Raw genomic sequence first — 22,628 nt, forward strand, 5'->3', positions numbered from 1 at the left:
ACACACATCAGAACACAGTACTAGTTAGCCCTATGCTAAACTCACTTGTTGGCAGTGATTACCTCCTGGCACAACTTTTTCTTCAGCCTATCCAAGATCTTAGATTTTCTATCCACCAACCAATGGCATCTCTTAAAATAGGTCAACTCTGGCCACTAAAGGGATATTTTCAACCTATAACTTCAAGGTTTATGTGTTCCGTTGGTATGTAACAAAATGTAGTGTGCTATTATTGCACTGATGCATCCTTGGCTAGGCTACTAGCTACTACTAACTTTCGACAACATTTTCAAGTTTTCCCATGAGACAAAATCAAAATGTTTGTTTATCTGTGTCACACACATGCTTTTATGGAAAACGATAAATAAGAGTTTATCGAACATTGTCAAAAAAAACTGCCAAAGCAGTTGCCTTATAATTGATAGTGCTTTTTAACCATGGGTTCAAGCCCACATCGCATCAACATTTTTTGGTGAGGAAAAATTAAATGTCGGTCCTTGATGCTGGATTCAAAACGCATAAAATGAATTCGATAATGCATAAACTATAAAAAAAAATTGTAGGCCTGCATGTAAGTGTAGCCTACATAAGAATATAGTAACGACAGCCAAGTGTCTTTCTACATTAAGTCTGTCAATTCAAGCTGAAATACTGCCATCTGTAGGACGTCACCGATTGCAAACTATTTCTACGGTAAATTTTGGATTATCCTCCAAAGCTATGACGAAGGCCGTGAGGCAGATACGTAAAGCTTATTAAAGATCAGTCATGCTATCAAGAGCAGTGTGCAGTTTTTTTCCCCCTTTTTTCCCCTTCTTGTCAATATAGGGGGTGCTGTTTTGCATTAGCATAATTTGCTCTACAGATTAAACTGCCTAGTACTCAATTCTTGCTCGTACAATATGCATATTATTATTATTATTGGATAGAAAACACTCTCTAGTTTCTATAGCCGTTGGAATTTTGTCTCTGAGTGAAACAGAACTCCTTCTACAGCACTTTTCATGACAGGGAGTCAGATTTCAGACATCTTGCCCCTTGATCTGGGGTCGGTTTAAAGGTCCCTGTAAATGCTATGGAGAAACAGACACTTCTTACGTCTTCCCCTGGATGTCAGTACGTGGTGACGCTTTGAATGGAGTCGATTGCGCAATCAGGGCCTCTATAAATCACCAAATACCGGAAGTAACTTCCTTTTGCTGCCTGCGCCTGACGCACGAAGGACGTCGGACTCGCCTCCTTCCAACCTGTTGTTTAGCCAGTAATATTTCTCCGGTCATGTTTTTACTCGTTATAGGTGTTAACAACATCATAAGGTAGTTAAAACCTGTTGAGGATGGGGGCGCTGTTGTGACTATTTATGCTAATCGTGTAATTTTTGAAACGGCTTCCCACAAAATCCTTGATCGTACAATATGCATATTATTATTATTATTGGATAGAAAACAGTCTATAGTTTCTATAGGAGTTGAAATTTTGTCTCTAAGTGGAACAGAGCCCATTCTACAGCAATTTCCCTGACATGGAGTCAGATTTCAGAAATTTTGGCCCCTGATCTGGAGTCAGTTAATTCTTGAGAATACAGGGGGTGCTGTTTCGCATTAGCATAATTGCCTCTACAGATTAAACTGCCTCTTATTCAATTATTGCTGTTACTATATGCATATAACCATATACCATTGGATAGAAAACAAGCTATGGTTTCTAAAACCGTTCCAATTTTGTCTCTGAGTGAAACACAGGTCATTTCACAGCACTTTCCCTGAGCCAGAAGAAGATTGCAAGATGTGTATGCTCGCTTCAACGCTCTGCCTATATATGGTCATGCCACCTATGACCCGAAACACACTTCATTCGTCTTCCTCTGGGAGTCAGGAAGTTGTCAGAGGAGAAATTTTTTGTTTATCTTGTACTGACGTGAAATAAGACCTATTTCTTTAGCGTGACCGACAACTTCCGGTTTTCTGAAACGCGCGTTTTAGAGGTGCAATTGTCTTTTGTTATGCTGACGTTACGGATGAAAACTATCTCCGTCTCGAAGTTTGTTTGATACATGTGACCATATCATCTTAATGTATGTTTTTTCAATATAGTTTAATCAGATTATTAGAATTTTTTCGGGAGTTTTGCCGTGTTCCGTTCTTTGAGTTTTTTAACTTTGGACAGGGACCGTGCCAGTCGACCAGTACCCAGGCTAAATGAAGAGGGGAAGTTGCCATTGTGAATGGATTGAACGACTCATCAGGACTAAGGACACCTTGATCAACATTCTGATGAAAGATCAGCAATAGTAAGACCCAATTTACGATGTTATTTCATATATCTGTCGTGCATGTGAACTGGTCGGGCGCGCCCAGCTGGTTCTGGCTGGCCTGGTTATGCTAATTTAGCGCTACATTTTGTTTTCGCTATAAAACATTTAATAAATCTGAAATATTGTTTGGATTCACCAGATGTTGGGCTTTCAATGTCTGTACGCTGTGTATTTTTTCTGAAATGTTTTAAGACAAGTAATTAGTTATATAACGTTGGTCTCTGTAATTGTTCTAGCTGCATCAGCACTATATCAGATTGCAGCTGCAATGTAGAACTGTGATTTATACCTGAAAAATGCACATTTAAAAAAAAAAACTATGCTATACCATAAATATGTTATCAGACTGTCATCTTATGAATTTGTTTGTTGGTTAGTGGCTATCAATATCTTAGTTTAGCCGAATTGGTGATAGCACCTGATGGAGTAAGAAACTGTTGGAGTAAGAAAATGGTGTCTTTTGCTAACGTGTTTAGCTAATAGATTTACATATTGTGTCTTCCCTGTAAAACATTTAAAAAATCTGAAATGGTGGTTTTATTCACAAGATCTGTGTCTTTCATTGGGTGTCTTGGACTTGTGATTTAATGATATTTAGATGCTACTATTTAATTGTGACGCTATGCTAGCGATGCTAATCAGTGTGGGGGGGGTGGGGGGTGCTCCCGGATCCGGGTTAGGTACTCTGTAGAGCAGGGGTGTCAAACTCATTCCACGGAGGGCCTAGTGTCTGCAGGTTTTTGGTTTTTCCTTTCAATAAAGCCCTAGACAACCAGGTGTGGGGAGTTCCTAACTAATTAGTGATGTTAATTCATCAATCAAGTACAAGGGAGGAGCGAAAACCCGCAGACACTCGGCCCCCCGTGGAATGAGTTTGACACCTGTGCTGTAGAGGTTAAAAGGGCACAGTTATGGCTATGAGTATACGGACACTGCTTACGTCTTCCCCTGGATGCCTTTACGTGATGACGATTTGAATGGGGTCGATTGCGCGTTCACAGGCACTACAAATGAAAAAACCCTGAGGCTAGTCACTCTTTTGGAGCTGCGTCATGCACCTAGAGGACACCAACCCGCGCCTGTTCCAAGCATTAGTGGAGGGAGTAATATTACTCGGGTCATGTTTCTACTCGTTATGGGAGTTAAAAACATCATAAGGTAGTTAATTTAAAGCGTTTTATAGCAATTTATATCCGTTTAGTGCGATTTTGGGACATTTATTTTTGCAACGATGTGAAAAGTTGGGCACGCTTTTCAGTTCATCCCGAACGCAGTTGACATTTCCACATGGCAAGAGGACAGCTTTCCACCAAAAGACGATTTCTCCCAAGAAAGGATCCTTTGCCCAAGATACTGATGGAAGAACAGCTCAAGGTAGGACATTTTTATTATGATAAATCGTGTTTCTGTCGAAACATTTTAGTGGCTTAGGACGCCATGTTTTTTGACGTAGCTTCGCTTGGCGCAAACTGTATTGAAAAGTAAGGATAAATTAAAAAATGTAATTCCGCAATTGTATTAAGAATTAAATTGTCTATCAATCCCTGTCCACCCTATATTTTTTAGTCACGTTTATGAGTATTTATGTATAAGAGTAGATCACTGTCTAAGTGGCGCAAGGACTTTTTCTTTACCAGCTTGTCTACATTTCACATTGTCTAACCATGATTTTGGTGGCTAAATATAAACATTTTCGATCAAACTGTATATGCATGTTGTAATGTGATGTTACAGGAGTGTCATCGGAAGAATTCTGAGAAGGTTAGTGAAAAAATTAATATCTTTTGGCGATGTTGACTTTTATCGCTCACTTTGGCTAGAATCAATGCTGGGCTGCTAATTGCTATGTGCTAAGCTAATATAACGATTTATTGTGTTTTCGCTGTAAGACACTTAGAAAATCTGAAATATTGTCTGTATTCACAGGATCTGTGTCTTTCGATTCGTGTATGCTGTGTATTTTTACGAAATGTTTGATGATTAGTAGTTAAAAAAAATAAATTAAATTAACTACCTTATGATGTTTTTAACTCCTATAACGAGTGAAAAGATGACCGGAGAAATATAACAGGCTAAACTAACGCTTGGAACAGGAGCGGGTCGGTGTCCAGCACGCGCGTTACGCAGCAAGGAAAGACTTGCTAGCTACAGGGTTTTTTGATTTATAGGGCCTGTGAACGCGCAATCGACCCCATTGGAATCGTCATCACGTAAAGGCATCCAGGGGAAGACGTAAGAAGTGTCCGTATAGTCATAGCAATGACAGTGCCCTTTTAACTGACTTCAGAAGAGTGGCCAACATTTCTCAAATCTGACTCCATGTCAGGGAAATTGCTGTAGAATGGGCTCTGTTCCACTTAGAGACAAAATGTCAACTCCTATAGAAACTATAGACTGTTTTCTATCCAATAATAATAATAATATGCATATTGTACGATCAAGGATTTTGTGGGAAGCCGTTTCAAAAATTAGCCAAATTAGCATAAATAGTCTAAACAGCGCCCCCATCCCCAACAGGTTAACGGTATTGTGTGTCTGTGTTGACAGAGAATAATTACATATTCTTGAACATTTCCTACACCTTTCTCTTCTCCACAATCATTTTTAATGCTTTTACTTGCCTCACATGGTTCCCATTCTATTACTGCTTCACTCCGCCCACGGACGGGGGGGGGCCTGCTTCACTCCGCCCAAGGACGGGGGGGCCTGCTTCACTCCGCCCACGGATGGGGGGGGGGGGCTGCTTCACTCCGCCCACGGACGGGAGGGGGCCTGCTTCACTTTTTCCATTGTTAGCATCAATCCCAGGGAAGGGGTGGTATGTGTTCCGTCAAGGGGCTTCATTCAATTATCTTAGTATCAGCTGAGGATGAAGTTGAAGGACGGAGTAAAGGGAGGAATGACTCCCTTGGCGTTGAGATACTTTGCTCTTGGTTATAAAACATGTCTGCGGCTGCATAATTTATTTCTTATTCTATTGATCCTGCTCGACGTATTCCACTTGAGCTCTAAAATTTTCCATCTGACCATTTTGCAAGGATAAACTCTCCTGGCCGAAGGACATCCAAGCTACCAACGGGCGTCATCCTCTCTAAGAATATCACAAGCTGTGAACATATTTGCATGTCAACCATCAACTTCAAATCTGACAAATGCAAACAGTCCTGAAAGAAGGATAATACGTTATTATTTTTTTTTAAAGAACATGCACAGTAAAACTTGCATTTAATCATCAAATTGGGTTACAATTTGATCAAGAATGCCTGAGGTAAAAACCAAATGTGAAAATGCCTTGCTTTCTGCTCTATTTAAAAAAACGTGAGCGGGATTTTAGAGCGAGTCTTTCTGCCTGCATGCACACTAGTGACAGACGGTGTCGTTTAAGATGTGGGAAGACCCATTTTCCCTATACCCATCATGAGAATGTTTCAACATAGCCTATGAATAGAAGTTTACAAACGTAGGTGCACACAGGTCGTGGGAACAATTTGAGACCGTGACACATGGACATACAGAGACACATTCAATATAATGTATAGTGCCTTCAGAAAGTATTCAGTCGCCTTGACTTTTCCCACATTTTGTTACATTACTTTCTTATTCTAAAATGTATTCAATCGTTTTTTCCCCTACACACAATGCCCCATAATGACAAAGTAAAAACAGTTTTTATACATTTTTGCTAATCTATAAAAAATATACCGAAACATCACATTCACATAAGTATTCAGACCCTTTACTCAGTACTTTGTTGAAGCACCTTTGGCAGTGATTACAACATTGAGTCTTTTTGGGTATGACACTACAAGCTTGGCACACCTGTATTTGGAGTTTCTCCCCTTCTCTACAGATCCTCTCAAGCTCTGTCAGATTGGATGGGGAGTGTTGCTGCACAGCTATTTTCAGGTCTCTCCAGAGATGTTCGATCTGGTTAACCTGTTATGGCTGCAACCTGACGCCGGTACACCTATGACAACATCCCCCCCCCCCCCCCCCCCCCCCACACTGATTAGCATCGCTAGCATAGCGTCACAATTAAATATTAGCATCTAAATATCATTAAATCACAAGTCCAAGACACCAAATGAAAGATACAGATCTTGTGAATAAAGCCACCATTTCAGATTTTTAAAATGTTTTACAGGGAAGACAAAATATGTAAATCTTTTAGCTAACCACGTTAGCAAAAGACACCATTTTTCTTTGTCCACCATTTTTTCTCTCCACCAGTAGCTATCACCAATTCGGCTAAACTAAGATATTGATAGCCACTAACCAAGAAAAAACCTCATCAGATGACAGTCTGATAACATATTTATGGTATAGGATAGGTTTTGTTAGAAAAATGTGCATATTTCAGGTATAAATCATAGTTTACAATTGCACCCACCATCACAACTCGACTAGAATAAATACACAGAGCAACGTGTATTACCAATTTACTCATCATAAAACATTTCTTAAAAATACACAGCACATAGCAATGGAAAGACACAGATCTTGTGAATTCAGACAATATTTCAGATGTTCTAAGTGTTTTACAGCGAAAACACAATAAATCGTTATATTAGCATACCACATATGCAAACGTTACCCGACCATTGATTCAAGCCAAAGAGAGCGATATCGTTATCATCGCCAAAATATTAATTTTTTCACTAACCTTCTCAGAATTCTTCCGATGACACTCCTGTAACATCATATTACAACATACATATAGAGTTTGTTCGAAAATGTGCATATTTAGCCACAAAAACCGTGGTTATACAATGACAATACTAGCAAAACTAGCCTGAAAATGTCGGTCGCCATCTTTCACAGTGATCTTGTCTCATGGATATCTATTCATAAACTTGACTAAAAAAATGTAAGTTGGACAGCTATCGAAAGACATATTAGTTCTTAATGCAATCGCTGAATTACATTTCTAAAATTATCCTTACTGTGCAATACAGGGTTCGCCAAGCGAAGCTATACCAAACAAAATGGCGGAATATGCGTTTAAAATTTTTCGGCAGAACAACGATTTATCATCTTAAATATTTCTTACTATGAGGTGATCTTCCATCAGAATCTTGGGCAATGTATCCTTTCTTGGGTCTAATCTTCTTTTGGTCGAAAGATGCCCTCTGTCCGTCGAAATGCCCACTAACGTTCGACCGGGACCCCGAAACGTGCCCAGCGCTTCAAAGAGTATCACATAGAAATGCCTCAAAATCGCACTAAACAGATATAAATTGCTATAAAACGGTTTAAATTAACTACCTTATGATGTTTTTAACACCTATTACGAGTAAAAACATGACCGGCGCTATATTACTGGCTAAACCAAGGCTTGGAAAAAGGTCAGTCCGATGTCCTTCTTGCGTTGAGCGCAGAGTCCAAAAGAACGCTACTTCCGGTATTTGGTGATTTATAGAGGCCATGATTGCGCAATCGACTCCATTCAAATTGTCACCACTTACTGACATCTAGAGGAAGGCGTGGGCAGTGTTTGTATCCTCATAGGATTTACAGCGGCTTTAAAACTGATATGGAACCAGATCAAGATTTCTGAAAACTCACTCACTGGGAGGAAAAGTGCTGTAGAATGAGTTCTGTTTCACTCAGAGACATAATTCAAACGGCTATAGAAACTAGAGAGTGTTTTCTATCCAATAATAACAATAATATGCATATTGTACGAGCAAGAATTGAGTACGAGGCCGTTTGAAATGGGCACGATTTAGCTGGCTACTCAGTAACGCCCCCTGCAGCCGTAAGAAGTTAACCTCTGGGATATGTGGGACGGTAGCGTCCCACCTGGCCAACATCCAGTGAAATTTAGAGCGCCAAATACAAATAAATTACTATAAAAATTCAACTTTCATGAAATCACACATTCAATATGCCAAATTAAAGCTACACTTGTTGTGAATCTAGCCAAGCCATTTCAAAAATGCTTTACGGCGAAAGCAAACAATGCTATTATCTGAGGATAGCACCCCAGCTAACAATCACAGACCATCATATTTCAACCATCCCGGCACGACACACAACACAGAAATAAAGACATAATTCATGCTTTACCTTTGACGAGCTTCTTCTGTTGGCACTCCAATATGTCCCATACACATCACAAATGGTCCTTTTGTTCGATTAATTCCGTCGATATATATCCAAAATGTCAATTTATTTGGCGCGTTTGATCCAGAAAAACACCGGTTCCAACTTGCACAACGTGACTACAAAATATCTCAAAAGTTACCTGTAAGCTTTGTCCAAACTTTTCAAACTACTTTTGTAATACAACTTTAGGTATGTTTTAACGTAAATAATCGATAAAATTGAAGACGGGGTGATCTGTGTTCAATACCGGAGGAAAACAATGTGTAGCATGCTTTCTGGTAACGTGCCTCTAACAAACAGTACAGTTCACTGGAGCCTCATTCTGAACATGGCTACTTCTCCATTTCTCAAAGGAAAAACCTCAACCAATTTCTAAAGACTGTTGACATCCAGTGGAAGCGATAGGAACTGCAGGAAGATCCCTTAGAAATCTGGATTCACAATGAAAATCATTGAAAAGAGAGTGACTGGTGGTTTGTCTTCGGGGTTTTGCCTGCAAAATAAGTTCTTTTATAGTCACAGACATGATTCAAACAGTTTTAGAAACTTCAGAGTGTTTTCTGTCCAATACTAATAATAATATGCATATATTAGCATCTGGGACTGAGTAGGAGGCAGTTTACTCTGGGCACGCTTTTCATCCAAACGTGAAAATGCTGCTCCCTATCCTAGAGAAGTTAAAGACCGGGCTCTGACTGGGCCACTCAATGACATTCAGAGGCTTGTGCTGAAGCCAATCATACGTTGTCCTGCTAGAAGGTCAAACTTCTTCCAAAGTCAAATTCCTGCTGCTGAAAAACATCCCCGCAGCATGATGCTGCCACCATCATGCTTCACAGTAGGGATGATGCCAGGTTTCCTCCGGATGTGACACTTGGCATTCAGGCCAAAGAGTTCAATCTTGGTTTCATCAGACCAGATAATCTTGTTTCTCATGGTCTGAGACTCTTTAGGTGCCTTTTGGCAAACTCCAAGTGGGCTGTCATGGGCCTTTTACTAAGAGTGGCTTCTGTCTGGCCATCTACCACAAAGGCCTGCTTGGTGCAGTGCTGCAGATATGGTTGTCCTTCTGGAAGGTTCTCCCATCTCCACAGATGAACTCAAGAACTATGTCAGAGTGACCAGTGGTTTCTTGGTCACCTCCCTGACCAAGAGCAGCTCAGTTTGGCCGGACAGCCAGCTTTAGGAAGAGTCTTGGTGGTTCCAGACTTCTTTCATTTAAGAACGATGGCGGCCACTGTTTTCCTGGGGACCTTCAATGCTGCAGAAATGTTTTGGTAACCTTCCCCAGCTCTGTGAACAATTCCTTTGACCTCATCACTTGGTGTTTGCTCTGACATGCACTGTCAACTGTGGTACTTAAAATAAACAGGTGTGTTCCTTTCCAAAACATGTCCAATCAACTGAATTTACCACAGGTGGACTCCAATCAAATTGTAGAAACATCTCAAGGATGATCAATGGAAACAGGATGCACTTGATCTCAATTTTGAGTTGCATAGCAAAATGTCTGAATGCTGATGTAAATATATTTATTTTCTTCTAAAACCTGCTTTTGCTTTGTCATTATGGGGTATTGTGGGTAGATTGCTGATTTGAGGCTGTAACAAAATCTGGAAAAAGTCAATGGGTCTGAATACTTTCCGAAGGCATTGTATATATAACCATCCCAGCTCTACAAATGTCTTGTTAACAAACTATAGTTTTGGCAAGTCAGTTAGGACATCTACTTTGTGCATAACACAGGTCATTTTTCCAAAACTTGTTTACAGACCGATTATTTCACTTATAATTCACTGTATCACAATTCCAGTGGGTCAGAAATTTACATACACTAAATTGACTGCCTTTAAACAGCTTGGAAAATTCCAGAAAATGATGTCATGGCTTTAGAAGCTTCTGATAGGCTAATTCAAATAACTTGAGTCAATTGGAGGTGTACCTGTGGATGTATTTCAAGGCCTACCTTTAAACTCAGTACCTCCTTGCTTGACATCATGGGAAAATCAAAAGAAATCAACCAAGACCTCAGAAAAAAATTGTAGACCTCCACAAGTCTTCATCCTTGTGAGCAATTTCCAAACGCCTGAAGGTATCACGTTCATCTGTACAAACAATAGTATGCAAGTATAAACACCATGGGACCAAGCAGCCGTCATACCGCTCAGGAAGGAGAAGCATTCCGTCTCCTAGAGATTAACGTTCTTTGGTGCGAAAAGTGCAAATCAATCCCAGAACAACAGCAAAGGACCTTGTGAAGATGCTGGAGGAAACAGGTACAAAAGTATCTATATCCACAGTAAAACGAGGCCGCTCAGCGAGGAAGAAGCCACTGCTCCAAAACTGACATAAAAAAGACAGACTACGGTTTGCAACTGCTCATGGGGACAAAGATCGTACTTTTTTGAGAAATGTCCTCTGGTCTGATGAAACAAAAATAGATCTGTTTGGCCATAATGACCATTGTTATGTTTGGAGGAAAAAGGGGGAGGTTAGCAAGCCGACGAACACCATCCCAACCGTGAAGCACAGGGGTGTGCTACATCATGTCGTGGGGGTGCATTGCTGCAGGAGGGACTGGTGCACTTCACAAAATAGATGGCATCATGAGGCAGGAAATTATGTGGATACATTGAAGCAACATCAGTTAGGAAGTTAAAGCTTGGTTGCTAATGGGTCTTCCAAATGGACAATGACCCCAAGCCCACTTCCAAAGTTGTGACAAAATGGCTTAAGGACAACAAAGTCAAGGTATTGGAGTGGCCATACGAAAGCCCTGACCTCAATCCAAAAGAAAATGTGAGGGCAGAACTGAAAAAGCATGTGCGAGCAAGGAGGCCTACAAACCTGACTCAGTTACACCACCTCTGTCAGGAGGAATGAGCCAAAAGTCACCCAACTTATTGAGGGAAGCTTGAGGAAGGTTACCTGAAACGTTTGACCCAAGTTAAACAATTTATAGGCAATGCTACCAAATACTAATTGATTGTATGTAAACTTCTGACCCACTGGAAATATGATGAAAGAAATAAAAGCTGAAACAAATCATTTCTACTATTCTGACATTTCACATTCTTAAAATAAAGTGGTGATCTTAAGTGACATTAAACAGGGGATTTTTGCTAGGATTAAATGTTAGGAATTGTGAAAAACTGAGTTTAAATGTATTTGGCTAAGGTGTATGTAAACTTCCGACTTCAACTGTAACACCATAAAGGTTATGAAATGAGTAACGTTACCTCGCTTGTCTGCGGTTCTAAGGAATATTCACAAATATATTATGCTCCATACATACAGTAAGCTACCGTAGAAATGACATAACATGACACCAACTATTATAACGTAATTAGGCACTTTGATAGAAACGCTCACATTTCCAAAGTTATTATTGGTAACAAAAACAACAATGACTGCGATGCGGCAACATACGGTAAATGTGAACACATGTGTGCAGATCCTGTTCTGACGGGAGATGCACAAATGTCTGCAGACTTGAACTGCACAAACAATTTCGGAAGTGCATGGGGAATTTTGTCTGGGTCAGAAATGTAAAAAAATGGAATTGTCCGCAAAGTAAAAAGGACTACTTGTATGGGAATGAATGAGGCAGAACACACCTCAATTTAAACTGTTCTTAGAAAATAAAAACTTGTTAGAAAATCATTTGAAATTGAGAAGTTGAAAACAGCCTATAAATAATAACAGGCTGCGTGCCCTGGTTTGAGGGCAGCGTGGATAAAATGTACTGTTGCGTAACAATCACATTCTGGAATGGAGAGAACATTCTAACATCACGTGCATAAAAAAAAACTCACGCTGGGGTGACCATTAGAGATATTTGGAACTCACGCATGAAAAGGTTAAACATGTCCCAGTTTAGGTCACCAAGCAGGACAAATTCAGACTTAGTGTAAGGGGACAGGAGAGGGTAGATAGGGTACAGGCTGGTGCTGACGGAAGACTTTTCTAGCTTAAAACGATATGAGTATAATCAAGCAAGAAACGAGGCAGAAGGTAGATAAGGAGCACTGGAAAATGCATGTCTGTATGTTGAAGAGAAATTGTATTGCATTCATATTACTTCTGTCTTATCCTCTTCACCAATCCAACATCCCAATTCATTTTTCCTTCAAGATTTGATTCTGGTAGTTGAGCAATCACAGTAGTCCAATCACAGAGAATGATATTGGTGTGGTGGGTGGTCGATTTGTCCAATTAGGTGCCGTGATCTAAACAAGTGTGCAATGGGTTGATCTAATACACTCGTTGAAATTGAACAATATAATAATTTGTGGCTTGTGCGGCAGCCACACTTTAGATATTGTAACAATTATTTAATTATTTAAATAATTATTATTTAAGATAATTGTGTAGTCTAGAGTAATTGTCGAGGTTACCTAGCCAGTTAGAGGTTACCTAGCCAGCTACACTTTCAAACAAAGTCAACAACGCAGCCACTGCTAGCTAGCCTATTTCACCAGCCAGCAGTACTATATCATTTTAGTCAATAAGATTTTTTTCAACGTAAGCTTAACTTTCTGAACATTCGAGACGTGTAGTCCACTTGTCATTCCAATCTCCTTTGCATTAGCGTAGCCTCTTCTGTAGCCTGTCAACTATGTGTCTGTCTATCCCTGTTCTCTCCTCTCTGCACAGACCATACAAACGCTTCACACCGCGTGGCCGCTGCTACTCTAACCTGGTGGTCCCAGCGCGCACGACCCACGTGGAGTTCCAGGTCTCAGGCAGCCTCTGGAACTGCCGATCTGCGGCCAACAAGGCAGAGTTCATCTCAGCCTATGCTTCCCTCCAGTCCCTCGACTTCTTGGCACTGACGGAAACATGGATTACCACTGATAACACTGCTACTCCTACTGCTCTCTCCTCGTCTGCCCACGTGTTCTCGCACACCCCGAGAGCTTCTGGTCAGCGGGGTGGTGGCACTGGGATCCTCATCTCTCCCAAGTGGACATTCTCTCTTTCTCCCCTGACCCATCTGTCTATCGCCTCCTTTGAATTCCATGCTGTCACAGTTACCAGCCCTTTCAAGCTTAACATCCTTATCATTTATCGCCCTCCAGGTTCCCTTGGAGAGTTCATCAATAAGCTTGACGCCCTGATAAGTTCCTTTCCTGAGGATGGCTCACCTCTCACAGTTCTGGGTGACTTTAACCTCCCCACGTCTACCTTTGACTCATTCCTCTCTGCCTCCTTCTTTCCACTCCTCTCCTCTTTTGACCTCACCCTCTCACCTTCCCCCCCTACTCACAAGGCAGGCAATACGCTTGACCTCATCTTTACTAGATGCTGTTCTTCCACTAATCTCATTGCAACTCCCCTCCAAGTCTCCGACCACTACCTTGTATCCTTTTCCCTCTCGCTCTCATCCAACACTTCCCACACTGCCCCTACTCGGATGGTATCGCGCCGTCCCAACCTTCGCTCTCTCTCCCCCGCTACTCTCTCCTCTTCCATCCTATCATCTCTTCCCTCTGCTCAAACCTTCTCCAACCTATCTCCTGATTCTGCCTCCTCAACCCTCCTCTCCTCCCTTTCTGCATCCTTTGACTCTCTATGTCCCCTATCCTCCAGGCTGGCTCGGTCCTCCCCTCCTGCTCCGTGGCTCGACGACTCATTGCGAGCTCACAGAACAGGGCTCCGGGCAGCCGAGCGGAAATGGAGGAAAACTCGCCTCCCTGCGGACCTGGCATCCTTTCACTCCCTCCTCTCTACATTCTCCTCTTCTGTCTCTGCTGCTAAAGCCAATTTCTACCACTCTAAATTCCAAGCATCTGCCTCTAACCCTAGGAAGCTCTTTGCCACCTTCTCCTCCCTCCTGAATCCTCCTCCCCCTCCTCCCCCCTCCTCCCTCTCTGCTGATGACTTCGTCAACCATTTTGAAAAGAAGGTCGACGACATCCGATCCTCGTTTGCTAAGTCAAACGACACCGCTGGTTCTGCTCACACTGCCCTACCCTGTGCTTTGACCTCTTTCTCCCCTCTCTCTCCAGATGAAATCTCGCGTCTTGTGACGGCCGGCCGCCCAACAACCTGCCCGCTTGACCCTATCCCCTCCTCTCTTCTCCAGACCATTTCCGGAGACCTTCTCCCTTACCTCACCTCGCTCATCAACTCATCCTTGACCGCTGGCTACGTCCCTTCCGTCTTCAAGAGAGCGAGAGTTGCACCCCTTCTGAAAAAACCTACACTCGATCCCTCCGATGTCAACAACTACAGACCAGTATCCCTTCTTTCTTTTCTCTCCAAAACTCTTGAACGTGCCATCCTTGGCCAGCTCTCCTGCTATCTCTCTCAGAATGACCTTCTTGATCCAAATCAGTCAGGTTTCAAGACTAGTCATTCAACTGAGACTGCTCTTCTCTGTGTCACGGAGGCGCTCCGCACTGCTAAAGCTAACTCTCTCTCCTCTGCTCTCATCCTTCTAGACCTATCGGCTGCCTTTGATACTGTGAACCATCAGATCCTCCTCTCCACCCTCTCCGAGCTGGTTATCTCCGGCGCGGCCCACGCTTGGATTGCGTCCTACCTGACAGGTCGCTCCTACCAGGTGGCGTGGCGAGAATCTGTCTCCGCACCACGTGCTCTCACCACTGGTGTCCCCCAGGGCTCTGTTCTAGGCCCTCTCCTATTCTCGCTATACACCAAGTCACTTGGCTCTGTCATATCCTCACATGGTCTCTCCTATCATTGCTATGCAGACGACACACAATTAATCTTCTCCTTTCCCCCCTCTGATAACCAGGTGGTGAATCGCATCTCTGCATGTCTGGCAGACATATCAGTGTGGATGACGGATCACCACCTCAAGCTGAACCTCGGCAAGACGGAGCTGCTCTTCCTCCCGGGGAAGGACTGCCCGTTCCATGATCTCGCCATCACGGTTGACAACTCCATTGTGTCCTCCTCCCAGAGTGCTAAGAACCTTGGCGTGATCCTGGACAACACCCTGTCGTTCTCAACTAACATCAAGGCGGTGACCCGTTCCTGTAGGTTCATGCTCTACAACATTCGCAGAGTACGACCCTGCCTCACGCAGGAAGCGGCGCAGGTCCTAATCCAGGCACTTGTCATCTCCCGTCTGGATTACTGCAACTCGCTGTTGGCTGGGCTCCCTGCCTGTGCCATTAAACCCCTACAACTCATCCAGAACGCCGCAGCCCGTCTGGTGTTCAACTTTCCCAAGTTCTCTCACGTCACCCCGCTCCTCCGCTCTCTCCACTGGCTTCCAGTTGAAGCTCGCATCCGCTACAAGACCATGGTGCTTGCCTACGGAGCTGTGAGGGGAACGGCACCTCCGTACCTTCAGGCTCTGATCAGGCCCTACACCCAAACAAGGGCACTGCGTTCATCCACCTCTGGCCTGCTCGCCTCCCTACCTCTGAGGAAGTACAGTTCCCGCTCAGCCCAGTCAAAACTGTTCGCTGCTCTGGCACCCCAATGGTGGAACAAACTCCCTCACGACGCCAGGTCAGCGGAGTCAATCACCACCTTCCGGAGACACCTGAAACCCCACCTCTTTAAGGAATACCTAGGATAGGATAAAGTAATCCTTCTAACCCCCCCCCCCCCCCTTAAAAGAGTTAGATGCACTATTGTAAAGTGGTTGTTCCACTGGATATCATAAGGTGAATGCACCAATTTGTAAGTCGCTCTGGATAAGAGCGTCTGCTAAATGACTTAAATGTAATGTAAATGTAAATGTATTTCAGATTTATAGTTATTATTCTTTAAACCGCTAGTACTCTTATACAATTTTAAGCAAAAAAAGTTGTTCAAACTTTAAAGCATGTAGGCAGGTCAGTAATAATGTGCTTGCATACAACTTTTTGGTATCTTTTATACTTTATAAACTATTACACTTTTGTCCTTCTTGTTGTCGTCATCCACTTTCATGGAATTTCCTCAGCATTTTAAAGGTCCCATTGTGACATCATTCCCAACATTCTATTCACTCTAAACAATAACTTGACACAAATCTGCGAATGTCATCCTCTTGGAGGTGAAGACACACACAAACACAGTATCCCCAAAGCAATGCTATATACGCTACCATTCTAATAGCCTTGGTGCATTGTCAGGACTCTAACGACACTTTTGGTTGCCCATCATTGACTGCAAAGAGACATGGAGGTGCATATCAGTCCTTGTCAGGCTGCCCTTAGCTTATATACACTGAACAAAAATATAAACGCAACATGCAACAATTTCAACGATTTTACTGAGTTACAGTTCATATAAGGAAATCAGTCAATTGAAATAAATTCATTAGGCCCTAATCTATGGATTTCACATGACTGAGAATACGGATATGCATCTGTTGGTCACAGATACCTTAAAACTTCTTGTCAATAGGGGGAGCTGTTAGCACTATGTAATCTTGACGTTCCCAAATTAAACTGCCTCGTACTCAATTCTTGCTCGTACAATATGCATATTATTATTACTATTGGATAGAAAACACTCTCTAGTTTCTAAAACCATTTGAATTATGTCTGTGAGTGAAACAGAACTGGGCTTAGAGCAATTTTTCTATGAGGATTTTAAAATGCTGAAATCTGCTCACTGTTCCCAGAACAGTTTATTAATTTGCCTGTCCTCTATTGGTTGAGATGCACTGCATACGCCTTCCCCTGGGTGTCAGCGAATAGAGGGTCTTGAAATGGAGTCTCTAGGCAGATCTGAAAGTCTATCAATTGCTTGGAAACGCAGTGTCCCCTCTTTTGACTCTTCGCTCTGACGCAGGGAGGATCTTGGCATGTTGTGTTAGAAGCTCCTGTTTTAGCTCCTAGATATATCCGGCTCTGTTTTTATTATGTTAAACCGAGTTATTTCAGTTTGTCAGTATATTGCGATTTTCGGGTATTTATTTTCTTGGCGTTGTAGGAAGTTGGGTATCTCTCTCTCTCATGCTAATTTGTAATGCTAATTGCAACTCTGAAGACGACGTTCTCCAACCTAACAACGATTCTTTTGGACAAAGGACACCTGTCCCAAGATTCTGATGAGAGTTCATCAAAAAGTAAGAACTATTTATGCTGATAATTCATTGTTCTGTTGAAAAAAGTCAAATGCATAAGACGCCATTACTTGCAGTGTAGCCTTGCTTTATCGCACGCTGTATTTTGAAGTAACGTTAATTTTAAAAATGTAACCCAGTGATTGCATTAAGAACTAATTTGTCTTTCAATTGCTGTCCAACCTGTATTTTTTAGTCAAGTTTTGGAATAGTTACTGATTAGAATAGGTGCCTCTTCAAAGATTTCTCCTGACATTTTCTGGGCAGCTTTGATACTTTTCTCATTGTATAACCACGATTTGTGGCACTAAATATGCACATTTTCAAACAAACTCTATATGCATTGTGTAATATGATGTTATAGGACTGTCATCTGAAGAATTCTGAGAAGGTTAGTGAAAGAATTAATATATTTTGGTGGTTTATACGTTATCACTATTTTTGCCTTGAATCAATGCTGGTGTGATGTTTTCTATTGTGGTAAGCTAATATAACGCTATATTGTGTTTTCGCTGTAAAACACTTAGAAAATCTGAAATATTGTCTGGATTCACAAGATCTGTGTCTTTCATCTGCTGTACGCTGTGTATTTTTAAGAAATGTTTTATGATGAGTAATTAGCTAATACACGATGGTCTCTGTAGTTATTCTAGTCGCTTTGGTGAGAGTTGTGATGGTGGCTGCAATGGTAAACTCTGATTATACCTGAAATATGCACATTTTTCTAACAAAACATATGCTATACAATAAATATGTTATCAGACTGTCATCTGATGAGGTTGTTTCTTGGTTAGTGGCTATTTATATCTTTATTTGGTCGAATTTGTGATAGCTACTGATGGAGTAAAAAAATGGTGGAGTAAAGAAGTGGTGTCTTTTGCTAACGTGGTTAGCTAATAGATTTACATATTGTGTCTTCCCTGTAAAACATTTTAAAAATCAGAAATGATGGCTTGATTCACAAGATGTGTATCTTTCATTTGGTGTCTTGGACTTATGACTTCATGAACATTTTATTATATGATATCCCTGTGGCTTTAGGCTAGGCTATGCTAGTCAGCTTTTTTGATGGGGGTGCTCCCGGATCCGGGTTGGGTTAGAGGTTAAGGTAGAGGCGTGGATCAGAAAACCAGTCAGTATCTGGTGTGACCACCATTTGCCTCATAAAGCGCAACACATCTCCTTCGCATAGAGCTGATCAGGCTGCTGACTGTGGCATGTAGAATGTTGTCCCTCTCTTCAATGGCTGTGCGAAGTTGCTGGATATTGACGGGAACTGGAACATGCTGTCGTACACATCGATCCAGAGCATCCCAAACATGCTCAATGGGTGACATGTCTGAGTATGCAGGCCATGGAAGAACTGGGCCATTTTCAGTCTCCAGGAAATGTGTACAGATCCTTGTGACATTGGACCGTGCATTCATGCTGAAACATGAGGTGATGGCGGCGGATGAATGGCACAACAATGGGCCTCAGGATCTCGTCACGGTATCTCTGTGCCTTCAAATTGCCATGATAAAATGCAGTTGTGTTCATTGTCCATAGCTTATTCCTGCCCATACCATAACCCCACCATGGAGGACTCTGTTCACAACGTTGACATCAGCAAACAGCTCGCCGACAAGATACCATACACGTGGTCTGTGGATGTGAGGCCAGTTGGACGTACTCTAAAATTACGGAGGCGGCTTATAGTAGAGAAATTAATTTTCAATTCTGACATCAGCTCTGGTGGACATTTATGCTGTCAGCATGCCAAATGCACACTCCCTCAACTTCGAGGCATCTGTGGCATTGTGTTGTGTGACAATTGCACATTTTAGTGTCCTTTTATTATTCCAAGCACAAGGTGCTCTTCATATCCCACACCTGTCAGGTGGATAGATTATCTTGCGAAAGGAGAAATGCTCACTAACAGGGATGTGAACAAATTTGTGCTACAAATTTGAGAAAGCTTTTGTGCATATCGAACATTTCTGGGATCTTTTATTTCAGCTCATGAAACATGGGACCAACACTTTATATGTTTTATTTTTTGTATGTGTCTCAACATCAACAGTGAAGAGGCGACACCGGGATCCTGGCCTTCTAGGCAGAGTTGCAAAGAAAAAGCCATTACTCAGACTGCCCAATAAAAATAAAAGATTAAGATGGGCAAAAGAACACACACTGGACAGAGGAACTCTGCCTAGAAGGCCAGCATCCCGGAGTCGGCTCTTCACTGTCGACGTTGAGAAGCTGCCAGTTGAGGACTTGAGGAGTCTCTTGCTCAGTTGTGCACTGGGGCCTCCCACTCTTTCTATTCTGGTTAGAGCCAGTTTGCGCTGTACGGTGAAGGGAGTAGTACACAGCGTTGTACGAGATCTTCAGTTTCTTGGCAATTTCTCAGAACAAGACTGATGAATTTCAGAAGAAAGTTCTTTGTTTCTGGCCATTTTGAGCCTGTAATCTAAAGTCTAAAGATGGCCAGTTTTATTGCTTCTTTAATCAGCAGAACAATTTTCAGCTGTGCTAACATAATGGCAAAGGGTTTTCTATTGATCAATTAGCCTTTTTAAAATGATAAACTTGGATTAGCTAACACAACGTGCCATTGAAACACTGGAGTGATGGTTGCTGATAACGAGCATCTGTACATTTTCCATAAAAAAATCTGCAGTTTCCAGCTACAATGGTCATTTACAACATTAACAATGTCTACACTGTATTTCTGATCAATTTGATGTTATTGTAATGGACAAAAAAATATATTTTCTTTCAAAAACAATTCTAAGTGACCTCAAACATTTGAGTGTACATTTTCAAATCTGGGCAAATTCTGACTTTGTGGGGGTCCAGAGGAACTGTTTTAAATGCCAGTGCCTATGCATTCTTCATTCCTTTCCTTGAAGACATCACCTATAGATGTATAGGTGAAAGCTTATAGCTTAATATCTCCTTTCAACCAAGTCATATCAGATTACTGATTATTTCTTTATACATAGCCTATGATCATTGAGCATGATTGGTCTAATAGGCCCTCTTAGATCAATTATAATTTCAAGAAAAAGGAGAATCCGTCCATGACTATAGTCAAACAGCGCCTAATTAGCTCCTGTGCACATGCAAGTGTGGCCTCTCCCACAGACACGTTTGCGTAAAATTTCTTCACTCCTCCCGCAGCAGTTGGATATTGGCCTAAAATTCCAATAGGCTATAGTCTAATTTACTTTCTCTTGCCCAACATAACATAGGCATACTATTAGCCTACAGGTAAGGGTAGGCCACTCAATCTAGTGGGCCGCTGTATAGACAATGGTCTGCAAAATGATGTAGAGAATTTGGAGCCTGCACACGCATATAGTGTGCATGCTCGTCTGGTAGTCCCCAGGATCCCAAGATAATGTGTTTCTTTGGGTGTGCTCATGTAAGCTAGCATACTAGCTTAAAGACGTTATAAATATAGTTGCCATAAGGGGCAAATACTGTTGGTAAAGCACCATGGATAGGTCGTTAATAGTTGCCATTACGCACATATTTTTGTTCCCCCTTATTTTGAACTTTCTTTTCGTCATACAGGCCTAGCTGTTAGACACTAAGCTACTATAGTTGGCTCTGCAAGGTGTTCGCCAATAGGATACACAGCAGAACGCTGTAGCAAATTCGGAGGGCAGACTGTGACAGTGCAGTGCCAACAGTTTTTGGGTTATGGGTTAACACACCATGCCACTAGTGTATGCCTATAGTCTGAAGTTGCAGGGAGAAACTCGGTGTGCGGATTTAATTGAAAGGAGACACTTAAGAGAATTTATAGAACTCATACATCGATCAATGTGAGACCAATTCATGGTTATTTCTCAGGAACAAAATCTCTCCGGTGTTGAATAGTACTCAAGTTGTGATTAGGAGACATCAAGGTGATAGATCTCATTATTTATTTTCCTTTCCTATGGGTATCAACTTTAGTGTTGCAACCATGAACATTTACACGCCTCCTGCCTTATCAGTGTCACACTGAGACCATTGATATGATCCGCTGCATACGTTCTCTTTAAACACATTGGTAACAGCCGTGCAGCTTCAAAAGGCGCGCTCCTTAATTTGAAAACAACAAAACGCCATCCCTAACATTTATATAAACGCCATCCCTTGATTTATATAAAGCTGATGGAAGAGAATTGGAGAAATGCAATCCCTCAAATTCTAAAGACTCACTGGGTGTATCATTAGTTTAAATGATACAAAAAGGCTGTACAAATCAGTGGGCCTTTAAAAACAGGCTTGGGGACCGCTGCTACACAGTCGGGTGTGGTGATTACTCCATAGTCTCACACAGAGCAGAGTCTAGAAAGAGCTCAAGCTCTCTGTGTTCTCATGCCTTCCCGTGGTGCATGGTGGCTTACCCCAAAAAATGCAATATCCCAAAACAAAAGTATTTTTGTCTTGGCCTCTGTGGTGTAGTGGAGGGTATATGCAGATATACGACACACACCCACTTTTTTGTATGTTATTACGTATACTCAATACTTAATACCCACAATGCGTATCAAAGTAGTCTAGTGGAGGTATATGCCGCATCAATTAATAAGGCTGATGGAAAATATCAGAATGTTTTGCTTAAAATGTTGATAACTATTCACATTTTAAGCTTAGCTATGTGCACATGGCGGTAGACCTATGCGCAAATGTTCCAAAATGCAATTTGTGGAAAACACAGTTAGAAAATGAGCACATGCGAGCGGTTTCATGGAGATGGAAATATATGTTAGAAATTTAGGAAGAAGGGAGATCTTAAGATGCAACAACTATCTTGGGTTGCTGATATGACTAGGATAATGCCTTTAGCTGCTAGACAATGAAAGAAAACCAATAAACCAGGAGAGAGCATATGAGGTCTTTTATAAAATAATTACCTCCACTTTTCTATGGTGGGATTGTGGCTATAGGCTACTTTGAAGCAAGGTAAGACTTGCCTCATAGTATGAAGTAAAATGTCCAGGTTTCAAACAATTAACAAACAGGAAAAATATAGCGACGCTAATGATGGGCCTAACCGTCTAATGGTAGACGGATAGGTTTTTATTTCCTATTAAAGTGTGACTTTGAGAGCGAAAAACAGAATTTGACAAATCTGAAACTTGTGAATTTCTGACTCAGTTTACTGCCTCATTTATCCATTAAATAATA

The sequence above is a fragment of the Salvelinus fontinalis genome, chromosome 19 (genome assembly GCF_029448725.1).
Source record: "Salvelinus fontinalis isolate EN_2023a chromosome 19, ASM2944872v1, whole genome shotgun sequence".
Classification (NCBI taxonomy): domain Eukaryota; kingdom Metazoa; phylum Chordata; class Actinopteri; order Salmoniformes; family Salmonidae; genus Salvelinus; species Salvelinus fontinalis.